At 42.1% G+C, this 20,404-nt stretch overlaps 1 long non-coding RNA gene across 3 annotated transcripts in view; it reads left to right on the plus strand.

Moving 5' to 3' along the window:
• Positions 1-20,404, plus strand: part of LOC145721322 (uncharacterized) — a 108,143-nt gene that overhangs the window by 71,025 nt on the left and 16,714 nt on the right. Inside the window, exon 1 of one of the 3 annotated variants that reach the window (XR_014145000.1) lies at positions 4,525-5,223. The exons of the other annotated variants lie outside the window; for them this stretch is intronic. This is a non-coding gene — a long non-coding RNA (uncharacterized LOC145721322). Of the gene's footprint in view, positions 1-4,524; positions 5,224-20,404 lie in introns of those variants that run through there. 3 annotated transcript variants of the gene reach the window in all.

The raw sequence follows: 20,404 nt of genomic DNA on the forward strand, positions 1-20,404 counted from the left end.
TGCAGGGCCTTCTCCCCTATTTATAGGTGCCACTTTCACAACGCTTAGACTCTTGGGTGTTGGCCTTGGGACTGTGCCACGTTTAAGCACAGGACAATAACCAGCATGTAATTTAAAAGGAATTTCCTTCTTTGCTCTTCCCTCATGCAATTCATTACAGAAGACAGACATAGATAGGGACTCTGAAACATAGAACTTTCTTTTCTGGGGCTCCTGGGTGGCTCAGTCGTTGGGCGTCTGCCTTCGGCTCCAGTCATGATCCCAGGGTCCTGGGATCGAGCCCTGCATCGGGCTTCCTGCTCTGCGGGAAGCCTGCTTCTCCCTCTCCCACTCCCCCTTTTTGTGTTCCCCCTCTCTCTGTGTCTCTCTCTGTCAAATAAATAAATAAAATCTTAAAAAAAAAAAAAAAGAACTTTCTTTTCTGTCTCATTGGCTCATAGCTGCTCTGATGGGGCTCTGCTCATATCCTGAAGAGAACTCCTTTACTCCCTGTCCCCATGACTGCTTTTTCTCCTCCACCCCCATTTCTCCTCCTCCCTTATGGTTTTATTACATAGCTTGACTTGGCTCCTCTCCCAGCAGTAAGGAATCTTACCTCTTTGGAAGTGGGGGGGTGGGGGCTGGTCAGGGGTACGGCAATTAAAGAGCTCTCTTTAGAGTACAGCATTGGGGGTGGGGGGGTAGCAAATACCCAGACGTGAGCTCGGACCCATCACCTAGACATTTTTTAGACTAGGCATAGCCTCATGATTTCATTATTAGTCACCAACCATTAGAAATACATTTCTAATTCATCTTTGTGACATGTAAAGGGCCCCATCAACAGTTACTAACCCAGCTTGGTAACTCCCCCTGCAAGCTGGTGAAAAGCAACAACTCTGCGCTGGAGTCTAGCTCAGGAACAGGGCTGGGATGAGTTCTAGTTGGTCAGCTTTATCTGGTAGAGACAGGGAATCCTACGACTACATCATGGCTCTACCTGGATGTGATTGGTCCAGGCGGGTCAGGGGTTGCTCTGGTCCAGTCAGCTGTGTCCATTGTGGAGCGACATGCAGCATAAACCCAGCGGCAGCCCAGCCTCCGGAACATGGAATTGGTTGGGGATGGAGGGAGGGAGTGGCCCGTGGCAACAAGATTTTGTGGTTCCATACAGCACAGGCAAATCAGGTTTTGTGTTTACCTCTTGGTCTGTCCCCCAGGGAGAAAGCCCTGGCCTGAGTGAAAGAATGAGTACTCTCTGTCACTGGCAGGGGTCCCATCGCCACCCCTCTCTGCCTGGAAGGACAAAGGGAGTGACTCAGTCCCTGGGCATCCGTATCCAGGCCTGTGGGGCACCCTCCAGCGCAGGCAGCCAGCACCGTCTGAATTTGCCCTGGTCCCCCAGACACTGGAGCAAGTGGCGACAGCAAAAAGCGCATCTCTGGGGAAGTGGAAGCAGAAGCAAACAGCTGCAAAATGATACTTCGTTGGAATCAGCTTCTTGTTTGTCAGGATGAGTAGCTGGGAGTGAATTGTGGCTTCCTATTTCCATCCAGGTTTGGGGGAGGAAGAGAGCCGAGAAAGAACTGACCAGAGGAATTTGACTCCATGAAGAGGCGGCCACTTGTTGTGTCTTCCACCATATTTACCTGTGGTTGTTAGGCCTCTCCTCCTGCTCACCAAGACACTCTCCTTAAATGGAGAATTCCTCACATGGGCCTTCCTCCAGAGGAAGGGAAGCATGGCGACATCTGAAGGGACATAGCCTAACCGCAAGAGATTTCTGTTTCCTGCTCCTCCAGCTCAAAGTCACACCATTCTGGTTGGGGGCTGGGGAGGGTTGGTGTCGGTCTTAAAATAGCTGCAAACCTCAAGAACAGCCCAGTGGTGGGTTTGAAGCCCGCAACCTCTTAGTGTTTCTGTTGTGCTAGGTCTTATCTTCCCTTTTAATATCCTCCCACCCTCTCAACGCTGCTTCTATGCTTGCCCACTCCGTAATTTATGGATGTGTTTTTGAATGATTTTCTTCGGTTTTGTTTTTACATCTCTGGGAAAGATAAGGGAGTTACACTGTTATGCCAAGACAGAACTAACTTAACGTGAGACTTGGAAGACTTTAAGACAAGTTCCAGATCGGCCGATTACTAGTTTTGTAAACCTCAGGCAAATGACTTCGGTTTCCTCCCCCGTTCTCCCATGGCTGTGTTTATACTTCTATTATTGTATGTATCACATCTCTGTGTTCCCTAGGCGATTTTCAGCTTCTTTAAGGTTTTATCTGTCTGGGTGACAACCACAATGCTTAGCACAGTGCCTGGCACAGAGCGGATGTCCAAAAAATATAAAATTTAACCTCTCAGAGTCTATGAAATTGGGATAATTATACCAAATTATAAACATTAAATAAGGCAATTCATGTGATTTACAAACTATTAGTAACAATACATGTCTAAAAGCTGTCACAATGCCGTTATAAAAATTTGTATAGTTTTTTAAAAAAAAATGTGGTTCTATTAAATTAACCTTACATCGTATTTGAAAAGTTTAGGGTAAAGGATTTGTGGGGAAAAGCTAAGATTTCTCATTTGCAACGATCATATTAATCTCATGACTTATTTGGTTTTGAGCAAAAGCCTCTGTTCTCCCTTGTGGTGTTTTTCCTCTCAACTAGTTACATTGTTTAATGGTTGATATATGTGGAACAAAGGATGATAGCTCTAAACCGGGGTTTCTAAACCTCTGCACTATTGACATGGGGTTTCTAAACCTCTGCACTATTGACATTTTGAGCCAGATCATTCTTTGTTGGGGCTGGGGGGCTGTCCTGTGTATTGTAGGATATTTAGCAACATCGCTCCCCATCTCTACCCACTAGATGCCAATATCACTTCCTCCCAGTTTAAGAACCCAGAATGTCTCTAGACATTGTCAAATGTCCTCTGGAAGGTGTTGGGGGCAAAACTGCTTCCCTCCCTTCTCTGTGAGCACCACTGCTCTGAAGTTTTGGCGAATGCTTTTTTTTTTCTCTTTCATCATCTATTATTAACTTTCTCAATATTTTAAATGTATGAGTTCAGGTTACTTAAGCTCTGAGTCCTACTCAAAGCATTTTTTGCTGACTTGGGTTTGAAGATATGCAAGTCCTTCAACACATCTGATTAGTCAGAGAGAATTTCCCAGCTTGCCAGAGGAACTCTTTCCACTTCATCCTTCCACACTCAGGGTTGGTACACCCTTAATTTCTATCCTTTACTCCAAGACTTTGAAGATCAAGCCTACAATTCTAGCCTCATTTCTTCTAAGAAGCAAGCAGGCTTCTTACCCCTTGGGCCTCTGAAGGCCTAACTTCTCAGAGCTCCCCCAAGTAGACATATAATTGAGGCCCCTCTGTGAGCCTCACTGCACTCAGGTCTATCCCATATATACATTTGGGTATTGTCACTTCATCGTACCACAAAGAACAAGTCTAAGGCGAACTACACCTATCTTCCTATCTGTACCTTGCTTCTTCTCTTTTCCTCTGCATTTGGTGTCTTTGTGGACTTAGCCCACTTCACAGGCAACGACTTAACTTTTCCAGCCCTTTGATAACTGGAGCCAATGCCACAGTATCTCACTGCAGATGAGATGCCTACTTTCTGCCCTGTCTCCTGCCTGCCCTCCTTTGAAGAGCCCAGACGTTCATGGTCTTGTCTGACATTTGTTTTCTCCAACATACAGAATCTGTTATGAATAGTCTCCACTTGTTTGCCTATGAACTTGGAAAGCATGAATTTACCAGTAGTACAGATGCTACCCACTTCTCTGAACACCTGTGATTCTGGCACTCAAACGCCTCTCTCCCTGCTACAGAGGACACTGTCCCATCAATGGAAAATGCCCCCTACCGTGCACACAGCTTCCGTATCTCCTTGAGCAACCACATTTAGAATGGGACTTGCTGTCATCTGATTGCATTATGCACATGTTGGATGCTCACTATCTGATGCGTAACACTTCTACTTGCTTTTGGCAAGAGAGATGCTAACTCAAGACTGCTATCTGAACAAAGCAGTATGACTAGCTGCTTTTCAGGTTAACATTGTGAAGATGAGTTGACATCTTGGAAGACAGAGAGTAGCTAATTGGGAACTCATCTGAAAAGGAAATTTGGAAAGGCTGTTTAATGTGTCCAAAACGTTTTCAAATCATTCTCTTCACATTGAGAGCCACCATCACCACCACCACTTTAAGCTCCGACTTAGTGTCTGCTATATATTATTTTATTTAAACCTTGAAACAATCCTGGTGAGGTTTCATTGGAGATAAATATTAGTATCTCTGTCTTACAAACGAGGAAACTGAAACTCAGATGTGTTGTGTGAACTTGACCAATGGCACACAGTAGATAAGTAGCAAATTTGAGATCCAGTCCAAAGCCGGATGAAGTGAGATGCTCAATATTATCATAAAGAATGGGGGATTTCTACAGAACTCCAAAGCAGAGTAAAGATCTTCTTGTCTAATGCCAACAACTATCACACTAAGGAGTTCTAAAAAAAAAAACAGAATGGTGTGGAAAAAAAAAAACACACAAGATTAGGAATCAGAAGACCTGGATTTTAATCTACACTTAACTACTTTCTAGCAGAATGATCATGGACAAATTGACTTACCATGGCTGAGCATCAATTTTCTCATCAAAAATAGAGATTAAGGGCTGTTGTGAATAATTATATTAACTGTTTGCTCTACAAAATTATAGTTTGACCATAAGCATTTTCCAGGGGTCTCATCATCAAATCATGGGAAGAACCTGGCTTCTCTACTCAAGTCAAGTTGGACAGCCATTGCCAAGGCTGTCCAAAGGCAATGGTGTTCTCTTTCCCATAGCATCATGATGACACAGGGAGAGTGACCATGTCAGGCCATGGGGGATGCCTCTCTAATAGGCTGACCACATTTGGAACACAGACAGGACCTCTTCTGAGTAACCACAAGGAGAGGACAAACAGACTCAATGGCACTCCTCCAAGTGGCTGGCCAGTGCCCATGAGCTTTGGAACACTGTGGTTAACCCCAGACTCTGTCAGGAGGGAAAAGTCCCAACTCTCCAGTTAGTTGCTTCCACAAAAGTAAACCAAAATGAGTCATATAGAGATGGAGAAACCAACAGAGACAGCCTTCCATGCAAGGATCACCAGAAAGAATTAAATCTGGAGACAGGAGAATCTGAAGAACCTGGGCGGCTGATGTTCCTTCTCAGTGAGTCAGTATGTAAGACACATGGTGCAGTGTGAGCTTGTGTGTGTGAATGTTCACGCTCATGTACAATGAAGGACCTTTGTGTACTCTGCCACCTCCCTCTTGGTTGGTTTGCCAGGTGCTGCTCTACATCACTTTTGTGGATTGGAAATTTATACACTATGATTATTAGAGGGAGAACCTGGTTCTTTTTAATATTACAAAATTGCTCTTTGAAAAGTTTGGACCAATTCAATTTTCATTCTTGCAAACAGAGCATAAGAGAGTCTGTTTACCGGGCGCCTGGGTGGCTCAGTTGGTTAAGCGACTGCCTTCGGCTCAGGTCATGATCCTGGAGTCCCGGGATCGAGTCCCGCATCGGGCTCCCTGCTCGGCGGGGAGTCTGCTTCTCCCTCTGACCCTCCTCCCTCTCATGCTCTCTGTCTCTCACTCTCTCACTCTCAAATAAATAAATAAAATCTTAAAAAAAAAAAAAAGAGTCTGTTTACTTCACCAGTGCCAACACTTTGAAATAGTATTATTATCTCCACTTATATATATATATATATATTTTTTTTTAAAGATTCATTTTATTTATTTTAGAGAGAGAGAGCATGGGAGGTGGTGGGGAGGGAGAGAGACAGAGAAACACAAGCAGAACCCGAGCTAAGTGCAGAGCCCGACGCGGGTCTCGAGATCAGACCTGAGCCAAAACCAAGAGTCGATCGCTCAACCGACTGTGCCACCCAAGTGTCCTTCCACTTACATTTTTAAAGTAATACTTACTTGTGATGAAAATTACATTCATATACTGTATAACATTATGAAAACTCTCCTTTTCCCCCTCCTTACCCTGTTCCACTTTCTATGGTAACCAACTTCAGCCAACCTGATTCTAGTTCTTCTGATGGTTGCCACAAAATATTAAATAAAAGCTTATACCTCAATTTCTTGATTTATCAACTTTCTACAGTATTTATTGATGTGGCACATGAGGATTTGTGCTAACTTATCCTCATTATGTAACTGAGGAAATTGTCCCTCTCCCCTCTCCCCTCCAACCCTTTCTCCCTACCTTCACCTCCTGACCTCTGTCATAACTGCCCTGTTCCTTTTATATTTATTGGGTTTGCAATAGTTATACTCTGTTCTGAAACCAAAGTTAGCCTTTCATACTTTTTCAAAAAGTTTATTCTAAAATTTGAAAATCAATGAAGAGTTTTTATCACTGTAAATATATAAAAATTATTTACTGAAGAATGAAGGAAGAAAATAATCCTAAGCTACTCAAAAGAGAATGTTCGAAAGTCAAAATCAAGTAAGTCCTCTTTTCTTACCCTAATCAGTTTCTCACAACTATACCTTAATTTGTTTCTTATTTGGATTAGGATTTTACCTCTGATTTTTGTTTTTTGTGGGGTTTCTACTTACTTTTCTTTTTTAAACTAATTAACAATAGAAACATATATCCTCATTACCATATCATTGAGAATATCCAATTTCTTAAACATACCTAGTTTTATCTCATTGTCTTCGGGTATGTACCAGTTGCTGCCATGTTGATTTTTTTAATTTTAATTACACCCTTAAGTTATTTCTAATATTTCTTGGATCCCATGACTTTCTCTTTCTTGGATTCCTCTTTCATGTTATTGGAGAGCACACACAAGTAATCTTTTCTTTCTTTCTTCTTTCTTTCTCTCTTTCTTTCTCTTTTAAAATTTATTTATTTCAGAGGGCAGGTAGGGGCAATGGGAGAGGGAGAGAGAAACTCAAGCAGACTCCACACTGAGCACAGAGCCCAACATAGGGCTCAATCTCACGACTCTGGGATCACGACCTGAGCTGAAACCAAGAGTCGGATGTTTGACCGACTGTGCCACCCAGGTGCCCCATACAAGTAATCTTTCAGTGCTATGGTCTGAATGTTTGAGTCTCCTGCCGCCAATTCGTAAGTTGAAATCCTAATCTCCAGTGTGATGGTATTGGATGGTGGGACCTTTAGGAGTTGCTTAGGTCATAAGGGTGGATCCCTCATGAATATAATTACTGCCCTTACAAAGGAGGCCCCAGAGAGCTTACTTTCTCCTTCTGCCATGTGAGGAAGTTGGCAGTCTGCACCCCCAGAAAAGGGCCTTCTTAAGCACCTGACTGCACTGGCACCCTGATCTTGGACTTTCAGCTCTCAGAACAGTGAAATATAAATTTCCATTGTTTATAAGCTATCCAGGCTATGTGGTATTTTGTTATAGCAACCCAAACAAACAAAGACAGTGGATAAATGTTTAAATCTTTGTTTTGTCTATAGACATTCTGAGAATTGAAAATTAATTGTCAGTCTTTGTAATATTATAATCGTATAAATATTATTAACTGAAGGACTAAGTAGTATTGTACTGAAAAACTCTTCGTGTGCCCTGATACTTGGTAAATAGTTTGGTTGAATTAATAATTCTAGATTCAAAAAATCACATTCCTTCAGGACTCAAAGGCATTGTTCCCCTAAGTTACTCTTCTAGCATCCAAGATTACTGACAAGAAGGCCACAGCCATGTTAATTCTTACGCTTTTATGGTACTCTGTCTTTACTCCCTGGAAGCATTGAGAATCTTCTCTTTGCATTTCTTGTTCTATCACAACATATATGGGTCCTTTTAAAAGTTCTTTTTGCTGAAGCCCCCACAGCTCCTTCCAATTTGAAAACTCTTATCTTTTCTTTAATAAATTTTCCCCTTTATGTTCTTTCTGGAATTCCTGCCAGATGGATGTTAGACATCTTGACTTGTACATGTCTTTTAACGTACCCCTCATATTTTACATCACTGTCATTCTGGTCTATATTCTGGAATATTTCCTCAACTTTATCTTTCAGCCCTTCTATTGAAATGTTTAATTTCCATGAACTCTGGCTGTCTTTGGTATATCCATTCACATTTACAAATATATGTTAAAAGATAGAGCATATGGACTTGCACTGCTCACTTTAGAGAGAGGGGTAGAAATCAGGCTGACAGGATGTTCCTCAACCCCTGCATGCCCCCTCTTCAGGGCCAACACAAGGACAGCCTCACTCTGGAAGGACCACCCTCACTCAAGGAGCCCTAGCCCTTCCCAGACCAACTGTTGAGTTCCCCGAAAGAGCTCACTCATCCCTGAAGGTGACCAGTACATGGCCAGCTGGTCTGCACCCATGGCAGGGAAGTGGTGGGAGTGAAGGTGGGCAACCGGTTTAGCTGCTCCACACATCTCCCTTCAAATGGTCATCCTGATGGCCAACCCACATTCCAGTCCTACTTAACCGTTCTGTCAACTCAGAGCTTGGCACCCCTTCCAGATCCCCCAGGAAGACAGCTCTCCTTCCAAGAGTCTGACTCTCTCACTGCAGCATCCTTTCGTACCTCAGATACAGCTTCCCTCTCTGTGGTTTACTTGGCAATTCAATCCCATTTGCTTTCCTCCATCTTCTAGAAAATTGTCAAAAACTCTGCTGACATGTGCGGCTGCACTGTGCACCATTGAATTGATTCCCTCGTATACATCTTTGCTGCTGTTTCAGTAGGCCTCTGAGTGGGAGGGAAGGACACAGGTGGGCCCACTTCACTCTGAACTAAAACCTACCTCAGCATTCTCCTTTCTCAACTTTTCCTCCTGTTCCTTTTTCCTGACTTTGTCGAGAAATTAAGGGCAAAGAGGAAAGGATGCCCCACATCATGATATTCTCTCCTGAGGGCAGGTTTCCATCTTGCTACCTCCCTGAATTCTGACTCTCTGCTCTCGGTGTCGTCCCATGTTGGACTGGTGGTTGGAGCCACCTCTGCTTGCCCATAAAAGTCCTCTGGAACATGCCAGTCTGGCACCCCCGCTCCATATTCTACCCGCCAGCAGGACATCAGTGTGAGATGAAAGGCTCTGTGAGTGGCACCATTCCTGCAGGTGGGGGATCACAGTGACAGGTACCAATGCCCACTTTGCCAGTGGACCAGGGGCCCCCCACCTTGGTTTATATAAGCTGAACTCTATCCCCTGCAGCTCAGAAGCATAATGGTACTTGACTTCAATAACTCTCTGAACAAAGCTCTTTATTTGGAGAAAAGCATCAAACCCCTTCTGAAAATTAACCCTTGAAAAAAAAAGGTCATGATAATTCTGAGGAAACTTGAAGTGATGTATGTGTCTCTTAGGAGTTTTATTTTAAGTAAGACTGGGAATTTTAATACACTCATGCAGCACATTGGGAAGATCTGGAGACTTCAGAACCCATGTTCTCCCTCCCAGCTTGGCAGGGGGCCACAGGACTGTGAGTCTATCTGTGGCAGAAAGCCCATACCTCAAGGCACTGAGAATGACCCTTCTCCCACTTATCTCATGAGTGCACAAACTTCTGAATTTAGGAGAAAGAGGAGCCAGAGGGAATGGCCTTTAATGAAGGATGAGTGGTGGTTTCTCTCAAAACTTCTGGGAAGGCCACAATTTTATCTTAAACCATACTGTCACAAGAAGAAATGATACTTAAGGAGACTCAAAGAATGGGACTCAAACAGGAAAAATCCCACAGAAACTTTCCAGGGATCTTCATTTGCGACCCACAGAGGCAAAGAACTTTGCACACAGTAGGTATTTGTATCAGTCTGCTGGGGCCGCCATAACAGAATCCACAGGCTGGGGGGCTGGAACAGCAAACGTGCATTGTCTCACAGCTCTCGAAGTCTCATGGGAGGCTTGATACCCAAGATTAAGGTCCTGGCAGAGGTGGGTTTTTGGTAAGGACTCTCTTCCTGGCTTGTAGAACTTCTTCTTCCTCTTCTGTCTTCTTCTTCTTATAAGGACACTAGTCCTATCTGATTAGGGCCTCACTTTCCTGACCTCTATTTGACCTTAATTACTTTCTTAAAGGTCCTGTCTCCAAATATAGTCACATTGGGGGTTAGAGCTTCAACCTAGGGATTTGGGAAAGGACACAAATTGGCCCATAACAGTATTGAATAAACACTTATGGTTAACTAATGTTTGCTCTATCTAACTGCCTTCCTGGATATGTGGGGGGCCCCATTTACTCCATAGAGACTGTAAGGAGAAGAAACCCTCTTCTTGTCCACATCCCTTTTATTCTTCCTCAAGGTAATATCACTGCCAATATGATTACACCACTATGGTCATCAGGACACATTTTTTATAACATTTCTGTGAGATGGAAACATCCACATGTCTGTGACCAGTCACTACCCCATCCCCACCCACCCCCCCCCCCATCAAGGCCTGGCCCCTTCTGTATGTCTCTGTCCTTCTGTCTCTCTAGCCCAGGGAGTGTAGAAAACCTGAGATCTGTATTCACTCTTAGGGGGGAATGGAGGCCCCACCTCAGCTGCAAGCCCTAAAAGCATGCTCTGGTTCAGCTTCCCCAGCACCATGCTCTGCGCTGGGGCCGGGGAGTGGGGGCAGGCAGAGACGTAACTGGGCATTGTGCACAGCGCACAGAAATAGCAGTACTGTGTTCCCATTTGCTATCATTCTCTCTCTTTCTCTCTGGGAAGAAGTCTTGTTGGCAAGGAGAACATGGGCATTCCAGGGCCTTAGCCAAAATGCCATCAAAATCTAATCTACATCTTTAATAAAGACTATGAGTTTATTCTTCCAGAAGTCTGCATGTTCCCCCTAACGAAGGGTCACAGGAACATAAGGAAGCTCTGGTTCCAAGCTAGAAATGTGTTTGCTCACTGCCGGAGCACTTGACTGAAGGATCGATGTGCTGGGTGAGGAGCCAGGGTCATACAGTGATGTCTGCCCCAAGCACCTGTGGCCAGACTGGTTTCTCAGGAAGCTCAACTCCTCTCATGGGCCGTCCCGGGTTGTCTGAGCTGTGTTCAGAGCCGTCTTGGTATTCTCCTGACTCCTAGGCCATCATGGCTCCACCTCATTCTTGTTTCACTGTCCAGGGGGCCCTGCCTCACATGTTTATTTCCTCCCTAAATCCCTTGATTCTCAAAAATATCCCTAACGCATTTACAGTTTGCAAAATATTTTCACATGTCATCATTTAATTCCTCACAAGTACTGTGCATGGTGACAAGACTCATTCATTCATTCACTCATTCAGCAAGCACTAGGGGAGGGCTCAGCACTGTGCCAGATAATGGGAGACAGAGGGACTGAGGCATACTGCCCACACTTGAGGAGCTTAGAGACCCCTGAGGGAAGAGACGATGTCACTGTCACCACTCAGTATGATAGCTTCCGTGAGAGGAGGAAGGAGCCTTGAGGCAGCCTGTTCTGGCTGGCTCAGGTGGACCAGGGTGGTTTCTTGAGGAAGAATCTGGATCTCAGTAGGGGCTAGGCAGGCCAAAATGGAAGTCAAAGGAATTCCAGGCAAGGGAGCAGACCATTCAAGTTATAAAACAGAGAGTCTTGCCCATGTGTGGCACTCTGAGTAGTTGAGCATGGTAAGAGGTAGAGCAAAAAGCAGGGGAGGGAAGATGGGCAGGAAATGAGTCAATAGGGGAACTAGGACGTGTTAGGAGTTTAGATTCTTACCCCACTGAAAATAAATAGGTAATCACTAAGGGTGTTAAGTAAGAGAGGCACAAGAGCTTCGCAGTTTAGAAAAAGCAATCATGCAGGAGGGCCACCAGATTGAAGAGTGAGACAGGAGGTCACTGCATTGGTCCCAGAGAGAGAGAGACGGTGTGATTTCAGTCCAGAGCAGTGGCAGTGACGATGGAGAGCAGGATTGGGTTCAAGAGACATTTAAGAGGCCTGTAGAGAGCTTGTGACTGAATGTGGGAGGTAAAGGAGAGGCTAGGGCAAACATCTAGCTTTCTTTTTGAGCCCATGGGTGGATGACAGTGTCATTTACCTCAATGCAACCAGGAAGAGGAGCAGGTTTGGAAAGAAACCTGGTGAGTGGGTCAATGGGGGCGTGCTAAGCTCTGGGGGCCTGTGAATCCTCAATGGAGATGTTTGGGGAAGATTGGATTCAGGGCTCAGGAGGAACTCAGGAGGGGACTGGCTTGGTGACTGGGATTTGGGAGACATTGGTATATTAGCAGTAGTTGCTGTAACAGGAGTGTGTAAGGCCACCCAGCAGGAAGATGCAGATGCTTGATGTTATTTGATGGATGGAGAAACCAAGATCTCTCAACTGGTACATGGCAGAGCTGGGCCTGGAGGCAAGTCATCTGCCTCCAAGCACCATACCCTTCCTGCCATTCCAAAGCCTCTGCAGGGATCCTGGAAATGAGCCCGGCCATCCCTAGGGACCAGCGGGTTTTACCTCTGTAGTTCTTCTGCTTTATCTTTGGTAAGCAGCCCCTGGAGAAGACTTTGCTGTGTTGCTCTTGGGGCTCTGGGAGGGTAAACCAAGTACTCATCTTGGAAATGCCCTTGCATGGGATAAGGCATAAATGCACACATTCGCTGCCATATTCGCACTTGCTTTTGATCCTTACAGCTGCCCAATAGGCCCCTCACTGCCCTGCTTCCTTCTCTAGATTCTGCCCACATCAGGCCCTTTGCTTCACCTCCCCTCGCCACCAAAATTTGCCTGTGTTAGGTCCCATTCTATCTCCACTCTAGAACCCAGGTTCTGTGCTAGACCATGTGATAAAGCAATTCCTGCTAAGATGAGTACTAACAGGTTAATGAGAAATCCATCCCATGGTACCTACTCCTTCTAACCAGAATCCCTGGAGACATGTAAGCGGTAGTGCTAAAGGCAAGAATTTCAAGTGACTTGGCAGATTGTTGAGGAAAGGATAGGAGTGTGAGCAGGAGAGGAAGCAGAGAGAAAGTTGGATCTCCATGAGTATATTTCATATCACATTAAAGAGTTTAGATTTGAGTTTATTCACCATGATGAGACAGGAGTCTGCCAGTCCACAAGCCCCTTTTTGTCATGATAATTGACATTCTATTTCATCACCTGCCAAAACAATTGATGTGCCCTTGACTACACACACACACCCCCCCCACAAACATCTCTCACCTCCTGGTCTGAAATACAACAGGGACGCCTGGGTGGCTCAGTCAGTTAAGCGTCCAGCTCTTGATTTCGGCTCAGATCATGATCTCAGGGTTGTGAGATCGAGCCCCGTGTCGAGCTCCATGTCGAGCATGGAGCCTGCTTAAGATTCTCTCTCTCCCTCTGCCCCTACCCCACTGTCTCCCTCTCTAAAACAAACAAAAAACAAAACAAAACAAAAAAAACCTCCCCCCAGACACACACAAAAAAACCAAGCATGGAATACAACAGAAGCAGAGACAGAGTAGCTTTCAAATCAAGGCTGCAAGTTCCGAATCTACTTTCTCAAGCGCTATGAGTGATATTGGTAGACCCAGTGCTGGGCCAGCTTGGAAGCCCACTCAGAAACAGTGTTTAGTAAGGGATGAGTTGAGAAGAAATCCTCTGCATGACGGATTTTTTTCTCTCTTGGCAAAATATGATTTGCTGTTTTCAAGTTAATGAAAAGAAGAGGGGGGAAAAAACATCTGAAAGATCTTTTAAAGGTAGTACAAACTTGGACAGAGAAACACTTACAAAACAGTCTGTCCTGCTCCAGCTTGTTCTGTTCCAGCCCTGCAAGACTCAAGCCACAGTGACCCCAGGGTCACAGAAATAAAGAGCCCACTGGGGTTGGGGTTTGGAGAGGAGCAGCGTTATCTGGCACAAGACACACAGGGCAGCGGCTTATCTCAAGGGTCAAAGACTCTATGCAGGCCCTGGGGCATCTTGCCTGCCCCACCCCTCTGCTGTACCTCCTGGGAAGGGCGATAGACCGCAGCGGGTGGGGCAAGCCCAGCCCACCTCCCCAGTGGCAGACAGGAAATGCTGGAGCACTGGGAATCAGGGCAATGGAGTTCATGAAATCACATGCTTTCTGGTTGGAATGAAATTGTAAGGCTGTCCAGTCACACTCCCACCAGTTGGCGTCTGAATTTCCTCCACAAGATTCCCGTCAAGTGGTCATTAAGCCAGAGTTTGAATAGCCCCCATGACAGGACATGATTATCCTTCAAAGAAGGCCATTTTATCTTTACACAGTTCTGACTGGAGGGGCAGTCTTGCTAACATTGAGTCTAAGTGCCTCCCTGACCTCAGCTACCTGGTGCAAGATGATCTTCTGTCGTCACAGAGATTGCAAAAATTCTTAACCAAAATTTGACAAATCAAAACCAACAACATATTAAAAAATAAAAAATTGACTATGACCAAATGGAGTCTAGCACAGCTCTGCAGGATAGTTTAATATAAGAAAACTATAATACTATAATAATACTAATCAATGTAATTCTTCAAATTAACAGTCTCCAAAAGAAAAACCATACGATCAACTCAACTGATACAGAAAAAGCATTTGACAAAATCCAACAACCATTCGTAATAAAAACTCACATCAAACTAGGAACAGAATGGAATGTCCTCAGCTTAATATGGAGCATCTGTGAAAAACCTAGAGCCCACATCATACTTATTAGCGAAAGACTAAATTCTTTCTAAGAGTGGAAGCAGGAAGGATATCTGTTCTCATCACTCTTTGTTAACATAACATTGGAAATTATAACCACAGCACTAAGGTAAGAAAAAAGAAAAGCATACGGGTTGGAAGGGAAGAAATAAAGCTGTCTTTATTTGCAGATGATATGATTATCTACACAGCAAATCCCAAGGAATCTACAAAAAAATAAAAAATACCTCTTAAAATTTACAAGTGAGTTCAGGAAGACAGGATACAAGATAAATACAAAACAATCACATTTCTATGGATACCAAAATTAAAACAATATCATTTATAATCACTTAAAGAAAATGAAATACTTACACATGCACTTAGCAAAACAATGTATAGTATATGTATGCTGAAAATTGAAAAATGCTAATGTAAGAAATTAAGGAAAACCTAAGTAAATGGAAAGACATATCCTGTTCATGGATTAGAAGGCTCAACATTGTTAAAGATGTCACTTCTCTCCAAATTGATCTGTATGTTTAATGTAATTTCTTTTTTTAATTTTAATTCCAGTGTAATTACCATATAGTGTTATATTAGCTTCAGGTGTACAATATAGTGATTCAGCAATTCTGTACATTACTCAGTGATCACCACGATAAGTGTACTCTTAATCCCCTTCACCTATCTCACCCATCCCCCAACCCACCTCCCCTCTGATAACCATCAGTTTGTTCTCTATAGTTAAGAGTGTGTTGTTTGGTTTGTCTCTTTTTTTCTTTGTTCATTCATTTTGTTTCTTAAATTCCACAAATGAGTGAAATCGTGGTATTTGTCTTTCTCTGGCTGACTTATTTCACTTAGCATTATACTCAACAACCATGTTGTTGCAAATGGCAAGATTTCATTCTTTTTACAGTTGAATAATATTCCATTGTATATATATATCACCTCTTCTTTATCCATTCATCTGTAGATATTTGGGCTGCTTCCATAATTTGGATATTATAAATAATGCTGCAATAAACATAGGGGTACATGCATCTTTTTGAATTAGTGTTCTTGTATTCTTTGGGTAAATACCTAGTAATGGAATTACTAAATCATAGGGTAGTTCTAATTTTAATTTTTTGAGGAACCTCCATACTGTCTTCCACAGTGGCTGCACCGGTTTGCATTCCCACCAACAGTGCACAAAAGTTCCTTTTTCTCCACATCCTTGCCAACACTTGTTGTTTCTTGGGTTTTTTTATTTTAGCCATTCTGACAGGTGTGAGGTGATCTCTCACTGCGGCTTTGATTTGAATTTCCCTGATGATGTGTGATGTTGAGCATCTTTTCATGTGTCTGTTCGCCATCTGGATGTCTTCTTTGGAGAAATGCCTGTTCATGTCTTCTGCCCATTTTTTAATTGGGCTTTTGGTTTTTGTGTGTTGAATTGTATAAGTTCTTTATAAGTTTTGGATACTAACCCCTAAATGACTAAGATATGTCATTTTCAAGTATCTTCTTCCATTCAGTGGGTTGTCTTTTAGTTTTGTTGATTGTTTCCTTTGCTGTGCAGAAGGTTTCTATTTTGATGTAATCCCAATAGTTTATTTTTGCTTTTGTTTCCCTTGCTTCAGGAGACATATCTTAAGAAATGTTGCTATGGCCGATGTCAGAGAAATTACTGCCTGTGCTCTCTTCCAGGATTTTTATGGTTTCAGGTCTTACATATAGGTCTTTAATCCATTTTGAGTTTGCTTTTGTGTATGCTGTAAGAAAGTTGTCCAGTTTCATTCTTTTTTTTTTTAAAGATTTTATTTATTTATTTGACAGAGAGAGAGACACAGAGAGAGAGGGAACACAAGCAGGGGGAGCAGCAGGCTGAGGGAGAAGCAGGCTTCCCGCAGAGCAGGAAGCCCAATGTGGGGCTCGATCCCAGGACCCTGGGATCATGACCTGAGCCAAAGGCAGACGCTTAACGACTGAGCCACCCAGGCGCCCCTGTCCAATTTCATTCTTGTGCATGTAGCTGTCCAGTTTTCCCAATACCATTTGTTGAAGAGACTATCTTTTTCCCATTGCATATTCCTGCCTCCTTTGTCAAAGACTAATTGACATATACTCATGCGTATATTTTTGGACTCTTTTCTGTTCCATTGATCTATGTGTCTATTTCTATGTCAGTACCCTACTGTTTAGATTACTACAGCTTTGTAGTATATATTGAAATCTGGGATTGTAATACCTCTAGTTTTTTCTTCTTTTTCAAGATTGCTTTGGTTATTCAGGGTCTTTTCTTCCATGCAAATTTTAGGATTATTTGTTCTAATTCTATGAAAAATGCTATTGGTATTTTAATAGAGATTGCATTAAATATGTAGATTGCTTTGTATAGACATTTTAACAATATTTGTTCTTTTAATCCATGAGCATGGAATGTCTTTCCATTTGTTTGTATTGTGTTCAATTTCTTTCATCAATGTTTTGTAGTTTTCAGAGTACTGATCTTTCACCTCCTTGGTTAGGTTTATTCCCAGGTATTTTATTATTTTTGATGCAATTGAAAATTGGATTGTTTTCTTAATTTCTCATTCTGCCACTTTATTATTAGTGTATAGAAATGCAACAGATTTCTGTATATTGATGTTGTGTCCTAGGACCTTACTAAATTCATTGATCAGTTCTAGTAGTTTTTTGGTGGACTCTTTTGGGTTTTCTATATACAGTATCATGTCATCTGCAAATAGTGAAAGTTTTACTTCTTCCTTAGTAATTTGGGTGCCTTTTATTTCTTTTTGTTGTCTGACTGCTGTGGCCAGGACTTCCAGTGCTATGTTGAATAAAAGTGGTGAGACTAGACATCCCTGCCTTGTGCCTGATCTTAAGGGAAAAACTCTCAGTTTTTCACCATTTTCTATGATGTTAGCTGTGGGTTTTTCATATATGACCCTTATTATGTTGAGTTAGGTTTAATGTAATTTCTAACAAAATCTCAGCAAGGTTGTTTTGTAGATATATGCAAACTTATTCTAAAATTTATAAGGAAAGGCAAAGACTCTGGAGTAGCTAAAACAACCCTGAAAGACAATAAAGTGGGAGGAATCACTTTGCCCAATATCAGACTTACGATACATTGAAAGTAATCAAAATAGTGTGGTTTTTAGCAGAGGGATAGCTCCATAGAGCAATCAAACAGAACAGAGAACCAAGAAATAGATTCACACAATATGCCCAACTGATTTTTGACAATGGTGCAAAAGCAGTTCAAAGGAAGGAAAGATCACATTTACAACATATGTTGCTGGGGCAATTGGACACACATAGGCAAAAAAAAATTTTTTTAAATAAACTTTGATTTATACCTTCAACCTTATACAAAAATCAACTCAAAATAGATCACAAACTTAAATGTAAAAAGTAAGACTCTAAATTTTCTAGGAAAAAAAATTGAATAATTCTTCAGGTTTTAAAGCTAGATAAGAGTCCTTAGATTTGACACCAGAAGTTTAATCTATAAAAGACTGATAAATTGGACTTTATCAAAATTAATTTTTTTTTTTTTTTTGCTCTGTCAAAGACCCAAGTAAGAGGATGAAAGACAAGCTATGGACTGGAGGAAAATATTTACAAACCATATTTCAAGCAAAAGATTGGGACTAACATTTAGAAGAACTCAGAAATCTCAACAATAAAAAAAATGAACAACAAAAATAGAAGACAGCCAAAGATATGAATTTACTGAAGAAGCTATAGTTGGAAAGTAAGTACATCTGAAAGTTATTCAACATAATTGCCATTAGAGAAATGCAAATTAAGACAACAGTGAGATATCACTATACTCCTATCAGAATGGCTAAAGTAAAAAATAATGACAGCACCAAGTACTGGTAAGGATTTGGTAAAACTGGATCACACATTGCTGATGGGAATGTAAAATAGTGCAGCCAATCGAAAACAGTTTGGAAGCTTTTTTTTTTTTTTTTTTAAAGATTTTATTTATTTATTTGAGAGAGAGAGAATGAGAGCACATGAGAGGGGGGAGGGTCAGAGGGAGAAGCAGACTCCCTGCCGAGCAGGGAGCCCGATGCGGGACTCGATCCCGGGACTCCAGGATCATGACCTGAGCCGAAGGCAGTCGCTTAACCAACTGAGCCACCCAGGCGCCCTGGAAGCTTTTTATAAAATTAAATGCCTGGATGCCTCAGTGGGTTGAGCATCTGACTGACTCTTTGTTTTGGCTCAGGTTGTGATCTCAGGATCATGGGATCAAGCCCTACATCATGCTCCACACTCAGCAGGGAGTCTGCTTGAGGATTCCTCTCCCTCTGCCTCTGTCCCTCCCCCTGTTCATGCTCTCTCTCTCTCTCTCCAATAAATAAATAAATCTTTAAAATTAAACATGCAACTACCATATGACCCAGGAATTGCACTCCTGGGTGTATATCCCAGAGAAATGAAAAGTTATGTTCACACAAAACCTATACACAAATATTTATAGCAGCTTTATTTTTAATAACCAAAAGTTGTAACTACCCCAGATGTCCTTCAAAGAGTGAATGGCTATCCGAAGGACACATACAAATGGCCAACAGGTACATTAAAAAGGAAATATCACTAATCATCAGGGAAATGCAAATCAAAACCACAATGAGATATCACCTCACACCTGTCAGAATGGCTAGCAACAAAAAGACAAGAGATAACAAGTGTTGGTGAGGATGTGGAGAAAAGGAAACCCTCATGCATTGTTGGTATGAGCATATATTGGTACAACCATTGTGGAAACAGTATGGAGGATCCTCAAATAATTAAAAATAGAATTACCATATGATCTAGCAATCCCACTTCAGGGTATATGTCCAAAAGAAATGAAAACAGGAGCTTGAAAAGATATCTGTACTCCCATAATTCATTGCAGCATTATTTATAATAGCCAAGATAGGAAAATGACATAAGTGTCAGTCAACAGATGAATTGATAAAGAAAAGGTGGTACATATACACAATGGAATATTATTCAGCCACAAGAAAGAAGGAAATCCTGCCATTTGTGAAAAACACAGATGGACCTTGAGGGCATTGCACTAAGTGAAATGAATCAGATAGAGAAAAATAAATATGCATGGTACCACTTAAATGTGAAATCTAAAAAAAAAAAAGTCAAACTCATAGAAACAGAGAGTAAAGTGATTAAAAGGGCCTGGGGGGAGTGAAATAAGGAAAGGTTGGTTTGAAAGGGTCCAGACTTTCAGCTATAAAATGAATAAGGTCAGAAGATCTAATGTATAACATGGTGCGTATAGTTGATAACATTGTATTTTACGATTGAAATTTGCTGAGAGTAGAACTTAAATGTTCTCACCAAAACAAAACAAAAACAGGTCAGTATGTGAGGTGATAGATGTGTTAAATTAACTCAAGGGAAGGAATTCTTCACAACGTATATGCATACCAAATCATCACAATGTACACTTTAAATATTTTATAATTTTTCTTGTCAATTTTACTTCAATAAAGGTGAAAAGACCCAGAGTGAGTGGCTAAACAAACTATGGTCTATCCATACCATACCATATTGCTACTACTTAGCAATAAAAAGAAATGTATTATTGATACACTTAACTTGTATGAATCTCCAGAAAATTGTGTTGTGTGAAAAAAGCCAATCTCGAAAGATTATACAGTGACATTCTTGAAATGACAGAATAATAGAAATAGAGAACAGATTCCTGGTTGCCAGTGGTCAGAGATGGGTTGAGAGGAGGGACGTGGTAT

The sequence above is a fragment of the Leptonychotes weddellii genome, chromosome 4 (genome assembly GCF_054177405.1).
Source record: "Leptonychotes weddellii isolate Sample4059 chromosome 4, ASM5417740v2, whole genome shotgun sequence".
NCBI classification, from domain to species: domain Eukaryota; kingdom Metazoa; phylum Chordata; class Mammalia; order Carnivora; family Phocidae; genus Leptonychotes; species Leptonychotes weddellii.